Below are 13,731 nucleotides of genomic sequence, written 5' to 3'. Positions count from 1 at the left end.
ATGTTGATTTCATCCTGTGATTCAATGTTTCCTAAAATATGTTATACATATTATATACATGAGGTAATTTTAAGTGTACCTTTGAAGATTTATACTTGAGTAGTTCCATATTTATTTTTACTCTCACCTTGCAAGCAGCTCTAAATATCTATTAGTGGGAGTGATATAAAGTTTTCTTTTAATTTTTTAAGAAGAAAATGAGTTAATTTAATGAAGAATGTTAAGCTAAAGGGTGTTGAAGTAAAATGAGAATCATGTCCTTGTGAAAATAGAAACATTTCTCTTAATAAAGCCAAAATAAACTGAAAAAAAAAATAGAAATGGCAAATCTAGGAGTTGGGTGGTTTGGGGTGAATCTGTCAATCTCCATAACCCTGTTTCTTCATGCGTAAAATGGGAACCATAATAACCAACTCAGAGGATTATTGTATTAAATGAAATAATTCACAGATAGAGTGTGTTCAATACTGACAACTAATATTATTAATGTGGATCTGATTTTTATGTGCATTATCTTGATGTTCAATGTGAAATCTGTCCAGACATGGAAAGAAGATCATCTGGGCTTGTAATGAAAACTGGCTTCAACAGGTGGCCTCAGACGAAAGGCGGTAAGGGTTCATTAAGAGCCTGTGAGTGAGGGCACCTGGGTGGCTCAGCGGGTTAAGCCACTGCCTTCGGCTCAGGTCATGATCTCAGGGTCCTGGGATTGAGTCCCGCATTGGGGGGGGGTCTCTGCTCAGTAGGGAGCCTGCCTCCCCCTCTCTCTCTGCCTGCCTCTCTGCCTACTTGTGATCTCTCTCTGTCAAATAAATAAATAAAATCTTTAAAAAGGAAAAAAAAAAGGGGGGGGGGCCTGTGAGTGACTGATGCTTTGTCCATGCAGTGCAGCCATTAAAAGAAATGAGAGGTTGCTGGAATGTGGGGGTGATGCTTCAGCTGAAGTAGGCATCCCAAGCAAAAGTGCCTCCGGGCAGAAAGGTCCTCTGTGGTAGAGCAGAAGACGTCACATCTCCAAGGACACTGTGGAGAAGAGGGCACCAGACTGACCCGGGCCTGCCTGCTTCCAGACTTAAGTATAAGAAAGACAAACAAAAAACTACCTTCTTTTAGCTAATGTGACTTTGGGTGTTTATTGTTTCCAGTGGAAGGAAATCAAAACCTGTCCGAGAGGTGATTATAGCCCATCAGAGCAAGCCGTATGGCTGGCACAGAGGGGTCCCCTGGGCCAGGCTTGGGAGATCAAGGGGGAAGTTGTGAAAAAAGAAATGAGGGGTCCCTGGATGGCTGAGTCAGTTCATTGTCTGCCTTTGGCTCAGGTTGTGATCTCAGGGTCCTGGGATCGAGCCTCACATCGGGTCCCTTGCTAGCGGGGAGCCTGCTCCTTCCTCTCTTTCTGCCCCTCTGCCTGCTTGTGAGCGTGCTCTCTCTCTCTCTATCGAATAAATAAAATCTTCAAAAAAAGAAAAAAAGAAATGAGATAGATATAAATCTGTAAACATGGATCCAACTCTAATGTACGAACATTGTTAAGAAAAAGGATCAGGGGATAGAACAGTGTTTTAATACATTATCAATCATGTAAAAAAGGATATATATATATGTATGCAGGCGTCAGTTTAACATATATACTATATATACAGACACACAGAAAGAAGGGAGTGCTGAGGTGGGGGGTGGGGAGGCTGAGGATTTGAAAAGTCTTTATAGCAGAAATGAAGGTCAAGTGCATTTGTGGGAGTCAAGGGTGGTAGGTTAACAAAAGGAAGACCTGGGACAGAAGCAGCCCCTGGAATGCAGCTGCAGGTACATGGAAAAGCTTGATTTGGGGAGTGTGACCTTTGTGCAGAGAGGCAAGCCCCTCAGAGCGGCTAGAGCATGAAGCACTGTGAGGCGCACCCCAGGGCAGGGACGGAGAGGAGTCTGCATGGGTTGGCACCAGATTGCACGGGATGCTTGGCTAAGAGAAGGGGGACCGGGGGTGCCACCTTCAAGACAAGGTCAGGACTGCGGTCTTGAAAGGTCACTTTGGTGACATGGTGGAGGGTGGATCGTCGCGTGACACGGGGGGTCATCGCCAAAGTCTGGGCCAGAAATGCGGAAAACTCCCTAAGCAGGGACCACTGGGGTGTGGGGATTACTGGAAGTTGATGGAAAACCGAGAGGCGGTGGCGGGTGTCTGAGCCCCTTCGACTGAACAGAATCTAGAACGCGGCAAAGGAGATTATCCCAGTGGCAGCTGCGGAGACTGAGGGCACAATTTAGAATTCACGGCATCGGACGTGCCAAAGGCACATCCAAAGGGTCATTAGCTCCGTGGACCCATGGGTCTAGCCCTCAAGGGAGAGAGAGACGTGGATAACCGATGCCTCTTCGCCTCATGTCAGAATGCTCCAGTAAAAGCCTGTCAGACAAAGTGTCTTGAATGATACAGCACAATATGAATCAATGCAGATGGGAAATGACCTCTGATTCGCGTCTTCTGGTTCATTTCCAAGTCATTTGTGTCATGCTCTAGCGTCACCAAGAGGGTCTGGTCTAGCTACGTGAAGGACAGTTCATAGTAGCTTGAGTTTCGGGACCCTCTGACACTGATTGGTGGTCCAGTCCCCCCCATCGGACCGGAATGTCACAGCTTACCCCAGAAGTTCTGCCAGGAGAGGTGCTAAGACATACTTCCTATTATGAGAGTAAGATGGGCTGTTAACACAAACAAGCAAAGAAAAATCCCGAAATGTACAGCCAAGTGGTCTTTCGGGTATCCTGGTAATTGACGATACAGAACGTCCCCCTGATGTCTGCAGTTCCTGAAGACACGGTTGTTTTAAAAGTGACGGCAAAAGCCAAAAGACTTTTTTTTTTTTTCTTTAAATAGTGGGAAACAGTGTGGCATTCCTGCAAAACCTCACAACGATACTTGGCTCTGCCTGGTGTTAAAAGTGACCAAAACGAATTGGGTCCAGAAGAGCATTCGGTAAAGCTGCTTTTCTGACTCTGCCTCTGCCCTTCCCGCTTCTGCCACTGAGCAGATTGCAAGAGGCTGGTGCCAACTCTACCCGGCTTAGTAATAATTCTCATTAGCACGCTGCCTTGGATGTGTGTGGCACAAATCAGCTCCTCCTCGGTGTGGATCAAGAGAAGAGCCATGAAATTCTCAGGGTGTGCAAAATGTTGGAAGTCCTCCGCCCAGGAGACCCCTTTGGGTGGGCAGAGCGCCCTCTCCTTTCTCTCCCCGATGTGGTGGGAGAGACAAAGAGGGGTTTGGGGACCACGCTGGGAACCTCTGGTTCCTCCTGCCCCCCTACCCCGCCGAGGTTTCATCTGTGGCTTCCTACAGCTCGGTCGGATCCATTCCAAACCCCCGCGGGCCGCGCCAGCCCAGCGCCCCCGCCCAGCCAACATGCGATCGGCTCTGGTCCGTGCGCTTGATGGCCCGGCAAGAGGCCGCGTGCACCTGCAGCTCCATGGCTTTGGGGAGGTCACTCCCGTTAGCGTTCATTGCGAGAGTGAACGGGCCGCTGTTGGCTCAGCTGCGGACGCCAAGGTGACTGAATGACGCGCCGAGGAGCCACGCGCAGCCTTACACGTTCCCAGCCTGCTTCTTGGGGGCCCTATTTCCCACCAAGGCTTTCACATGCCATCTGCCGTCACATGATACCGGGTGCCGGGGCCTTGTAAGCAATGGATTGGATCCCCCCCTTTCTCACTCCTTCTTTAGAAACGGCAAATTGAACAAGACATTAAGTAGGTTTCACACGGCAGGAATTATGTGCATATGAAATGGAGTGAACTAAAAAGAATTTTCATTGTAACTGCCGGCTGCAAGATGGCACACACACACCCTTCTGAAAAATGTAGAGAAGTTCTCGGAGTTCGTGGCTAGCAGAAGAGAGGCGTGTGTGCGTGTGCGTGTGCGTGTGCGTGTGCGTGTGTGTGTGAATTTGCTTGTCAACAGAATGCCCCCGAAGAAATTTAGGCGGGCAATCCAGGGGCATTTGCGGTAGGTACATTTTTTTTTTTTTTTTTTACATTCTCCTGTTGCTGCCATGGCTTGGGCTGATCGGAGGCGAAACTCAGTGGTAGAGAAGTTGCACGTCGTGCAAGCCAACCGAACGCAAGCCAGAGAGAGAACTGGTGCAGCGTGTACCCGGGGAACAAATGAATTAGCACAGCCTGCCAGGTCTCATTCCTGAAAGATGGCACTTTTCTTTGTTAATTGAAAAGAAATGTAAAATGGGGAAAATAGCAAAAAAAATTTTTTTTAAAAATAAGAAATAAAAGATCTCTAGCTCTTCTTTCTCTCTTCTCCTTCCTGACCTCTGACAGCACACTGGAAGGTTTCAGTCTTGCATTTTCATGTATTATTCTGATACCTGTCTGTAGGGAGCCTAGAACGGGCTGCCGGAGAGACAGTCTATAATTGAATGTTCTTTCAAGAGAAGGACTTCTATCAGTCCTGTCAAGGGAATAGGAGCTCCACCTGCTGACTTTTTTATGTTTGCCGACTCCGAAAGAATGCAAAGCATAAAGAAATTGAATGGCAGTCATTTCTTTTATAATTTCTTCATGGAAATAGAGTTTTCAAAATTATTGATAAGATGTACCCGTCTAACCAGGGCTTTCAAGATGAAATTGCAATCTATAGCTTGTTTTAAGTGTGGGGATTATATCTGGCTTCCCTGAGCCAGTCTAAGTAATTACTTTAATCTGTAACAACATATAAATTCATAAATTGTTGCCACCGTGGCTCTTAGGGAAAGCTTGGCTTTTCAAACCCGGCGTCTCTTAGCCATAAATTTACACTACGCTGCTGGTCCACGTGGGTGATGTTTTAAGAAGCTGCAGTCTCGGTTTGGAAGAAATGCTAGCTGGTTTTGATCTAAGGAATAAAGATCAAATCCTAGGGAAAACATTAGTATTTTTAATAGCGTAGATGTGCTTTGAGTATTTGCCGTCTGCATTTCTGAGAGTTTTCTACCCACGTACAACCACGAGCCATTAGCTTGTCTTTTCCTTGCTGAAAATCGCCAAGAGGACCGTGGGCTACATGACAGCTATGTTCAGTCACTTAGCAACTTGGATGGGGAGAGCCTTGAGGGCAGGCACATCTGGCTCCTCGTGATCTCAGGACTCTGGATTTCATCTCTTAAGGAGACTTCATTCATGAAGAGATGATAAGCTAATTACTTGTTGGAGGCAGCCGAAGCAATGAACCCTTCATTTATGGCTTGGGTTTTGTGCTTAGGAAGACATCTTTATCTCCTCCTCCTTCTTCTCCTTCTTTTTTAAGATTTCATTTATTTATCCGAGAGAGAAAGAGAGCATGAGCAAGGGCAGAGGGAGAGGGAGAAGCAGGCTCCCCGCTAAGGAGGGAGCCCGATGCAGGGCTCGATCCCAGGACCCGAGATCATGACCCGAGCCGAAGGCAGATGCTTAACTGCCCGAGTCCCCCAGGCGCCCTGTGTTATTCTTACTTGTGAGTGTTGAAGTCCTTTTCTGCACGCGTCTGAGCCCCGGGAAGCCGCAAAGTATCCAAACTCAAGTGTCCCCTCAGCCCTCCCAGTGTAGCCAGAGGACTCCTATGGGGTCTTAGCTGGTGGCCTTGGTCTTCCCCACGACTCTGCCGCTGGTCGCACACTGTGTTCCTCACCAGCTGTCACCTCCTCCTTCTCTGGGGGAGCCCCATGACCTGGGCCTGACCCCATCTGTCACCCTGTCCCAGTCACAGCCCTTCCCTGGGACCAGAGAGCAGCCGGGGGGAGGGAGAGGCCAGCTCCTCCCTCACTAGCTGCTGGAGAGGAAGGACTTTGGAAACTGTAGAGCCCTACACGGAGGCCAGTTTTGTTGTCACCGGATGCTCAGAAATCGTTCTGTTCCTCTTTCTCCATCCTTTGTCTTTCTAGTCTCAGCCCTCCTCAGCACTCTGGGTCGCTCGGCCAAGCTGGGAGGGTCCAGGCTGTGACCCGTGGAGCGTAAAGCACCCGGTGTTTTGCTTTCTCCACTGGGAGGACCTCCAGTTGGTCCAGTTGGGGCAGGGGCAGCCCCTCACTTTTCAGGCTTCCTGGGAAGAGCCGCTTTGGAGAATCCACACGGCGGACCCAGACCCGGGGTTGGGGGGGGGGCGCCAAGAGATCCCTTGTGACATCGGGGCCTCCGTACGGAGGGGTGTGGGGCAGATCTGGGCCCAGGTGGACATCAGTTTTGTCTGCATTCCTGCCTGCCAGGTGCGAAACGGGGCCCAGGAAAAGGGCGCTGGGAAGACAGTGGCACGGGAAACCCCTGCTCAGAGAGTAACTCCCCGAGGCCACATCCCGGGGCAGCGGGTGAGCCAGGTTTCAAGATAAACCAGGGATGTTCACAGGGGAGCACACGTCAGAACCTCAGGGCAGGACTTTCAACACTCACTAATAAGAGCAACACGGGGCGTCTGGGTGGCTCCATTGTTAAGCGTCTGCCTTTGGCTCACCTTGTGATCCCAAGATCCTGGGATCGAGCCCCACATCGGGCTCCCTGTTCAGTGGAAGTTTGGGGAAGAGCCCAAGACTCTGCATTTGTAACAAGTTTTCCAGTGATGCTGGTCCTCCTGGCTCCCCGACCCCCCTTGGAGACACCCACTAGTCTAGACCAACTCAATTCAAATTCGGGGATTCTTATACACCGCGGCACGGCATCCCTCTACTCGTGTACCAAGAAGAGCTTTCCCAGTCCTATCACACGGCTGACATCTTGTCAATATTCTGAAATAGAATTTTCCAAGACATAGTATTTCCTAGCGAATACGCACTCTCAGCATAGTTCTCTGCAGTTTTGTGCTACGGGTCTGACATGTAACGAAGGCCATTCTAGACAGCAGCTACATGAGCTGAGGTTGGAAGCAAAAATCCAAAACCCTGAAGTCCGTGTTGCTTCGATGCGTATTTTAATTAAGAAATGCGGTCTAAAAGCAGGGCTGAGCAGTGGCGGTGCACACGAGCAACGGTAACTTTGGCTTTGCGCATAAAATGTACATCGGGAGACAAAAAATAAAGCAGAAAATAAACAAGATGAACTCAAAATACTGTAGCAAATGTTGGGCTGAAACACTGCCAGGTGTGGAGGTGTAGAGAGAGATGAACACACAGTTTTGTGGCAAGGCACAAAACTGTTTAAATCCTCTTGCAGAAGTTTCTGAAAACTGTCATTTTGGCATGAATTTATGAGCAGAGTTACTGGATTTATCATGGAGGTAAACCAGCAATGCTCTGTGAGAATTGCCCCATCCGACCTTGAACGCTGTGTAACCCCTCTCAAACACTTCTATCACATATGCCGAAGAATGGAACAGAGAAACGAATTCAGGATTTTTTTTTTCTATACAGTAAGAACAGACCAGAAGGTGTGACTTCTCAATGAATGGTAGCGAGTTCATGTTCTCCTAAGTAATTAAGTAATGTTCCTACAAAGGACTCAAACTGTTCTTTTGAGGTCTATGAGAATATGTATACATAGGTGTCTGTAAATAAATATTTTTCTCTAAATTGTTTTATTAAGTTTAGTTTACTACAAGTTTAAAAATGCATCATTTCTTGTCTGTGTTGGTGGCAGAAGAAATGTCTGAGGTGGGAGTAGCCAGTGTAGGGCAGTGACCAGAAACTTTAAAATAATGACACATCCCGTCTTTGTTTACTACCTGGAAAATGGCCGATGAAGGGCAGGTGTGGAGGCAGGTTCCCCTAAACCCATGTGTCCCACAAAGTAATTAATGAAGTGTTCTAGCCACAGCCCAGTCATTGCTACCATGGGAGAGGGTCTTCTCAGCCTTGAACTTCTGATCCTACAACTCCAGATTCATCAGCAGAAGGGAAGACAGAGGACTGTGCCCTCCGACCACATATGTTTCAGGCCCCTTTGTTCATTTCTAACTGTGGGGTCAAGACCTAACCTAACAACAACAACAACAAAGACCCAACCTGACAACAAGGTGGAAAAGAAAACCGCTGACCCAGTGACCTGCCTTTGTGTCTCCAAGCCCCATCGGTGAAGTAGGTTTTTTAAAGGCAGGATTTCCAAACACTGCATCGCTGTCTGGAAGGAAGATAGAAAAAGAAACAGAAGATGCTAGAATGAGACCATGAAGGAAGGAAGCATGAGGAATTTACGTATTGGTGAGAGAGGTTTTCCTGTTTTGGGGGTTGTTTTGTTTTGTTTTGTTATTTTAGATTTTATTTGAGAGGACGATCATTGGGTGGGGAGCAGAGGGGGAGCGGCAAATGGACTTCACATTGTGGCGTCAGTCCCACAACCCTGAGATCATGACCTGAGCTGAAACCAAGAGTTGGCCACGGGGTGGCTCAGTCTGTGAAGAATCTGCCTTCACCTTGGGTCATAATCCCAGGGTCCTGGGATTGAGCCCCGCATCAGGGTCCCACTTCTTCCTCTGCCCCTGCTTGTGTGCTACCAAATAAATAAATAAATAAATAAATAAAATCTTAAAAAAAAAAAAAGAGTGGCACAATAGACTGTGCCACCCTGGTGGCCCTATATTGGTGACAGAATTTAAGAAAAATGCCTTTGGATTCACCCAAAGTTTTCTCCCTTCGCTATTTCCATATGACTAAGTTTGAAGGTAATCCAAACAGATTTTTACTGTTGTAAGGATAATAATAACCTAGCAGAGTGAGTGTGTATAAATGGCCCATGTGCAGACTTTGGTAACTTACCGTTATCACTGCAGTGTTCAGAGGGAGGTGTTCCCTTAATATGACAGATGAGGAAACTGAAGGCTAGGGGCTTGCACACTATTTATCAATGAGTGAACTGGGCGGATTCAAAACTGCCTCTCAGACTCCAGAGCCTTCATGTTTCCAGCTGCCTCCCCATACTGGGGGGATTTTAGTGGGATCTGGGAAGTGAAGATGTTCCTTAGTGGTTAACATCTTGGGATGGCTTTAGCAGTCGCTATTCGAGAGTCGGGACATGGCATAAACCTAAGGGAAGGAGAGCATGAGAAAGTGGCACTTAGGAAGGACCTCGGGGATGGCCATCCTGGTAGGAAGGACCAATAAAATTAAATCAGCTTTCTGACCTGGTTGAGGACCATTCCTGGCTATGCTATTCAGGGCATGGACTGATTTATCATCTCAGCACATCTGTACAGGGGGATTGTTATTTATGAAGCACTAAACTTGGGTTCCTAAGACAGAGCCCCTGCTTTGATGACAGCCATGCAACGGTTCTCAAACTATCGCAACTAGAACATTCTAGAACTTAGAAATTCTGACACCAGGCTATTTGGATTCACTTGCTCTGGGGTGAGGTCTGGGTACTCTTCTTTTTTCAAAGCTCCCCTGGTGTTTCTAGGGTACCACCTGAAAGTACTTGTCTAATGGGGGAAATAGGTTCCCGATGTCAGAATGGAATTGTGGTATAGGCACGTGGAGATAATATGTCCTTTGGCTTTTGTAGTGGCTGCACAAATGTCATTTTCTGTTTGCTGTAGTACGTGAGAGGTTGGAAAACACCCAAATCCTACATCACAGTGTCTGGCGGGGGGGTGTTCAAGTTCATGTGTCTCTACAGGGGGCTGTGGAAACAGACCCATTATCGAAGGTAAGTGCTCCAAGCAGAGCCTCTCCAAGTGCTCCAAACAGACTCTCTCCCAGTAGGGCACAAAACACAATTAGGAAACTGAGGGGGATCTCAGAAGTCATCTTCTAGCCCAACATTTTTGTCCCAGAGTTAAGGAAGCTGCTTCAAGTTACAGAACAACTCAGGTGGGGAGCCCGGCCATGAGCCCTATTCTTTCAGACCCTCTCCAGATAATCTTAATGGTAACTTATAGCCATAACCCCACAAAGGATGTAGCATTTAATTGCATAAAGTAAAAAATTAAATGTCTGCCCCAGTCATATTTATAACGGGGCATCACCTTTCTTCCATATAGTATGTACTAAGGAGGGTGAGAGTCCCAGAGACAGACACTCAAGCGAAAGGATCTCTGGAGAATCTGATTATTTCCTTAAGCCCCATACGAGGAAAAGAAGATACACAGAGCTTTCCGCAGGTACGTAAAACGCCAACTTCCTGCCAAGCCTTCTTTGTACTCTCTGGTCGTCTCTCCAGCCCCTCTGCCAGCCGCAGCCTTTTTTTTTTTTTTTTTTTTTAAGATTTTATCTATTTATTTGACAGACAGAGACACAGTGAAAGAGGGAACACAAGCAGGCAGAGAGGGAGAGGGAGAAGCAGGCTCCTTGTTGAGCAGGACCCCGATGCAGAACTTGATCCCAAGACTCTGAGATCATGACCTGAGCCCAAGGCAGACACTTCACCCACTGAGCCCCCGGGCACCCCTGCCAGCTGCTGTCTTCACCGCCATCATTACTGACGTTTCTCCGAGGGTGGGAGGCTGCTGCCAGCCCGCTCCGTCCTCCTCAGACCCTCTCATCCCACTCATCCCACTCTTTCCTAAAGTGCCTTCCAAACAGCCGCTGGCCCTTTCTTTTCTCTAGCTCGTACACGATTCCTCCTTCTTCCTGAGGTCGTAACTGTCACATCGCTCAGTTCCTGCCATCCTCACCGACACTGCTGCTGGGCTCAGCTCGCGATACGACCGTCCGGCACCGCCATTTCCAGTGGGAATTGTGGCTGCCCGGCTTGTGACATTCGACCCCTGGTCCTCCATCCCCGGGAGGTTTGGTGGATCTCTGCTAAAACGGGCTCTGGACAGGGACTGGGTGGCAACGCTCTTGTGCTCTGCCAGGGGCAGGCTTGCCACCACCAGCCCCGCGGCTCCACTTCTGGACCATTCCCTGGCCCTCTGAGCCTCCTCTTCTCCTCCATATAGGAGATGCTTAGCTTCTCAGAGTCCTCACAACTATTTGACTGCAACCATCTTGCAGAGCTGTTGAGTCTAAGGACTTTGTCCAACACACTGAGTCTGAATGTCAGCTGTCTCATACGAGGTATGTAACTCTGGGCCAATCACTGACCTTTCTGAGCCTTTGTGATTGGGGACAGCAGGGGGACCTACACCGTAGTGTTGAGAGATCTGAATGGGAGCGTACGTGCCATGCCTATGTAGCACGGTATCTGCCCATAGAAATTGCACGGAGTCGTTCCCACTGTTGCTGTGACAGAGTACCCTACAAATGATCTGTCTACAGATTAGGATCTGTGTAAATCGCATACAAAATAAGAAGATCGCAGGCATCCAGACTCTCATCACTCATAATGATTGATGTCAAGCAGCAGAAGTTTTGTCATTAACCAGGAGTTCCCCATCAGAGTTGCACATTTTGCTGCTACTCTCAGCACAGCCTGGTGACTTTTGACTCTGCCCCTTCTGTTCTCTATATGGTTCCAAAGGCTAGCTCTTTGTTTTTAGGTTAATGCAGAATAGCTCTACGCTCTCCCAGATTCCCAGGAGATATTCTGTCATATAAACCTTTTTCCCTTAAATGTGCTTTCATAATACTCCATTCTAGCTGAGCCTTTTTTTTTTTTTTTTGAGATGTTATTTATTTATTTGAGTAGGTGAAAGAGAGAGAGCACAAGCAGAAGGAAAAGCAGACTCCCCACTGCGCAGGAAGCCCAACTCCTGGTTCAACGATGGTTCGGAGATGAGACCCATATTTCCCAGACTATTATTCTATTATTCTTTTCATAAAATACTTTATCTTAAAATTTTTGCTCAAATATTTTCCATATCATTTTAGTTAGGATATAGCTAAACTGCTATAACAAAGGATCCCCAAATACAACGGGTTAAATAGGGGAAACTTGTGTTTTTCTCTCATGTAACAACCCAGAAGAATGTGTGTGGTCCAGGGCACACAAACCACAGCTCATCCATGACCCTGGGTCCTTTCTGCATTGTCTTACCATCCCCTGGGGTGTTACCCCATCTATGTCCTGCTGAAGATCTTCTCTCTCCTGGGGCACCTGGGTGGGTCAGTCAATTAAATGTCTGCCTTCAGTTCAGGTCGTGATCTCGGGGTCCTGGAGTCGAGTCCCGAGTTGGGCTTCCTGCTCAGTGGGGAGTCTGCTTTTCCTTCTCCCTCTGCCCTCCCTCTGCTTGTGCTCTCTCTCTTTCACCTACTCAAATAAATAAATAACATCTCAAAAAAAAAAATAAAATAAAAAAGGCTCACCTAGAATGGAGGGAAGTTTTATGAAAGTAACAGACATCTTCCTACTCTCTTGTGTTAACACCATTCCCCAGAGAAACCACTGGGGAAATCCAATGCTGTACTTTTCAGCCATTTTGAGATTTAGATAAACTTACCTGTTTATCTCTAAATAATATCTTATAGACTCTAAATAGTCTACCAAAATCATGTATCTCTATATAATACCATACTGACTTCCTGTAATGCCTAACTAGGTATTTTGTCCTCATGCTGAAGACAACTGAAGAAGTTGGATGAAATACAGGAAGCACTTCCTCAAAAGCATCAAAGACTTGTGAGACGGTAAGGAGACTTGGGGTTCAGATGTCAAAGAAGACAACTAGGGAGACACCTAGTCCTCAACATGCTTTTTTTACCTTAGGACTACGGCGAAGGCAGGAGGCAGTTGCACAGCTGAACCACCCTTTCAGTGATATCTCCGGGGCTGTGAGCTGGGAAGGGGCAGGCAGAGAAGGAGACAGTCTCAAGCAGACTCTGTGCTCAGTGTGGAGCCCGACACCGGGCTCGATCTCACGACCCTGAGACCATGACCTGAGCTGAAACCAAGAGTCGGACAGTTAAGCATCTGAGCCACCTGGGCACCCCAGGAGTAGGTATTTGATCAACCAAACCCCCTCTGAGTTGGAAATCTGAAAATCCATATACTCAATGTGAGCAGCAAGTAAACCTTAGCCTTTGCATGGACTTGCAGCCAGGTGTGGCTCATTTAATGGTGCAAGCAATCAACCATTGACATTACACTAAGATACTTCTGGAATGATGACCCTAGTGCTATTTGCACAAGCAAATGAGTATCTTCTCAGGAAGAAGCCATCACCATACTGGGCCTCAAATTTCCTCTAAATAATTTGTAAAATATACTATGCATATAGTAAAATAAATATAAGTATATATATATTTATAAGTATTTATAAGTATATATATAAGTATATATATAGGTAATATAAGTATAAGTATATATATATATTTATAAGTATATATATAAATATATATTATATAATATACATATATTATATTATATATATTTATATATATACATATATTATATATAGGTTTAAATATAATATATATAGATTTATATATAAGTCTATTTATATATAAATATATAAAAATAAAATATAAGTATATAAATATAAATATAAAATATATAGTAAAATATACTATGCAAAATAAACATGCATAAAAAATAACCAGGCTTGTAGGACCACAGGATGTGATGCTGAATAACAGAGGAAAGATAAACAACAGAAAGAGAACCCTGAACTCAAGTTATCAGAATTATCAGACATGGTTCCTAAAATCATCATGCTTGCAACATGTATGAAATAAAGTCAAAGCCTCAAAATATCAGAAGTGAATTGGAAACTCTAAAACGCAATGTAGCCCATGAAGAAAACCCCAAGCTTAAAACCACCTAATAGAAACTATCCAGAATGTAGCGTGAAGAGACAAAAGGAAGAATGTTACAAAAGAGAGGATAAATGGTGTACGGGTATACCCGTATTGTTATTATAGTTTTAGCCTAAAAAAAGGTGAAGTGAGAGAAGGGCATGAAAGTGAAACT

General features: G+C 46.2%; 1 protein-coding gene across 6 annotated transcripts in view; it reads right to left on the bottom strand.

The window, feature by feature from the left end:
- The window catches only part of RFX3 (regulatory factor X3), a 440,711-nt gene that overhangs the window by 362,314 nt on the left and 64,666 nt on the right, over positions 1–13,731 (bottom strand). The window lies entirely within an intron of this gene.

The sequence above is a fragment of the Mustela nivalis genome (assembly GCF_964662115.1).
Source record: "Mustela nivalis genome assembly, chromosome: 13".
Classification (NCBI taxonomy): domain Eukaryota; kingdom Metazoa; phylum Chordata; class Mammalia; order Carnivora; family Mustelidae; genus Mustela; species Mustela nivalis.
Note: the sequence above shows the minus strand (reverse complement) of the source record. Positions and strands in the feature narration are given on the sequence as shown.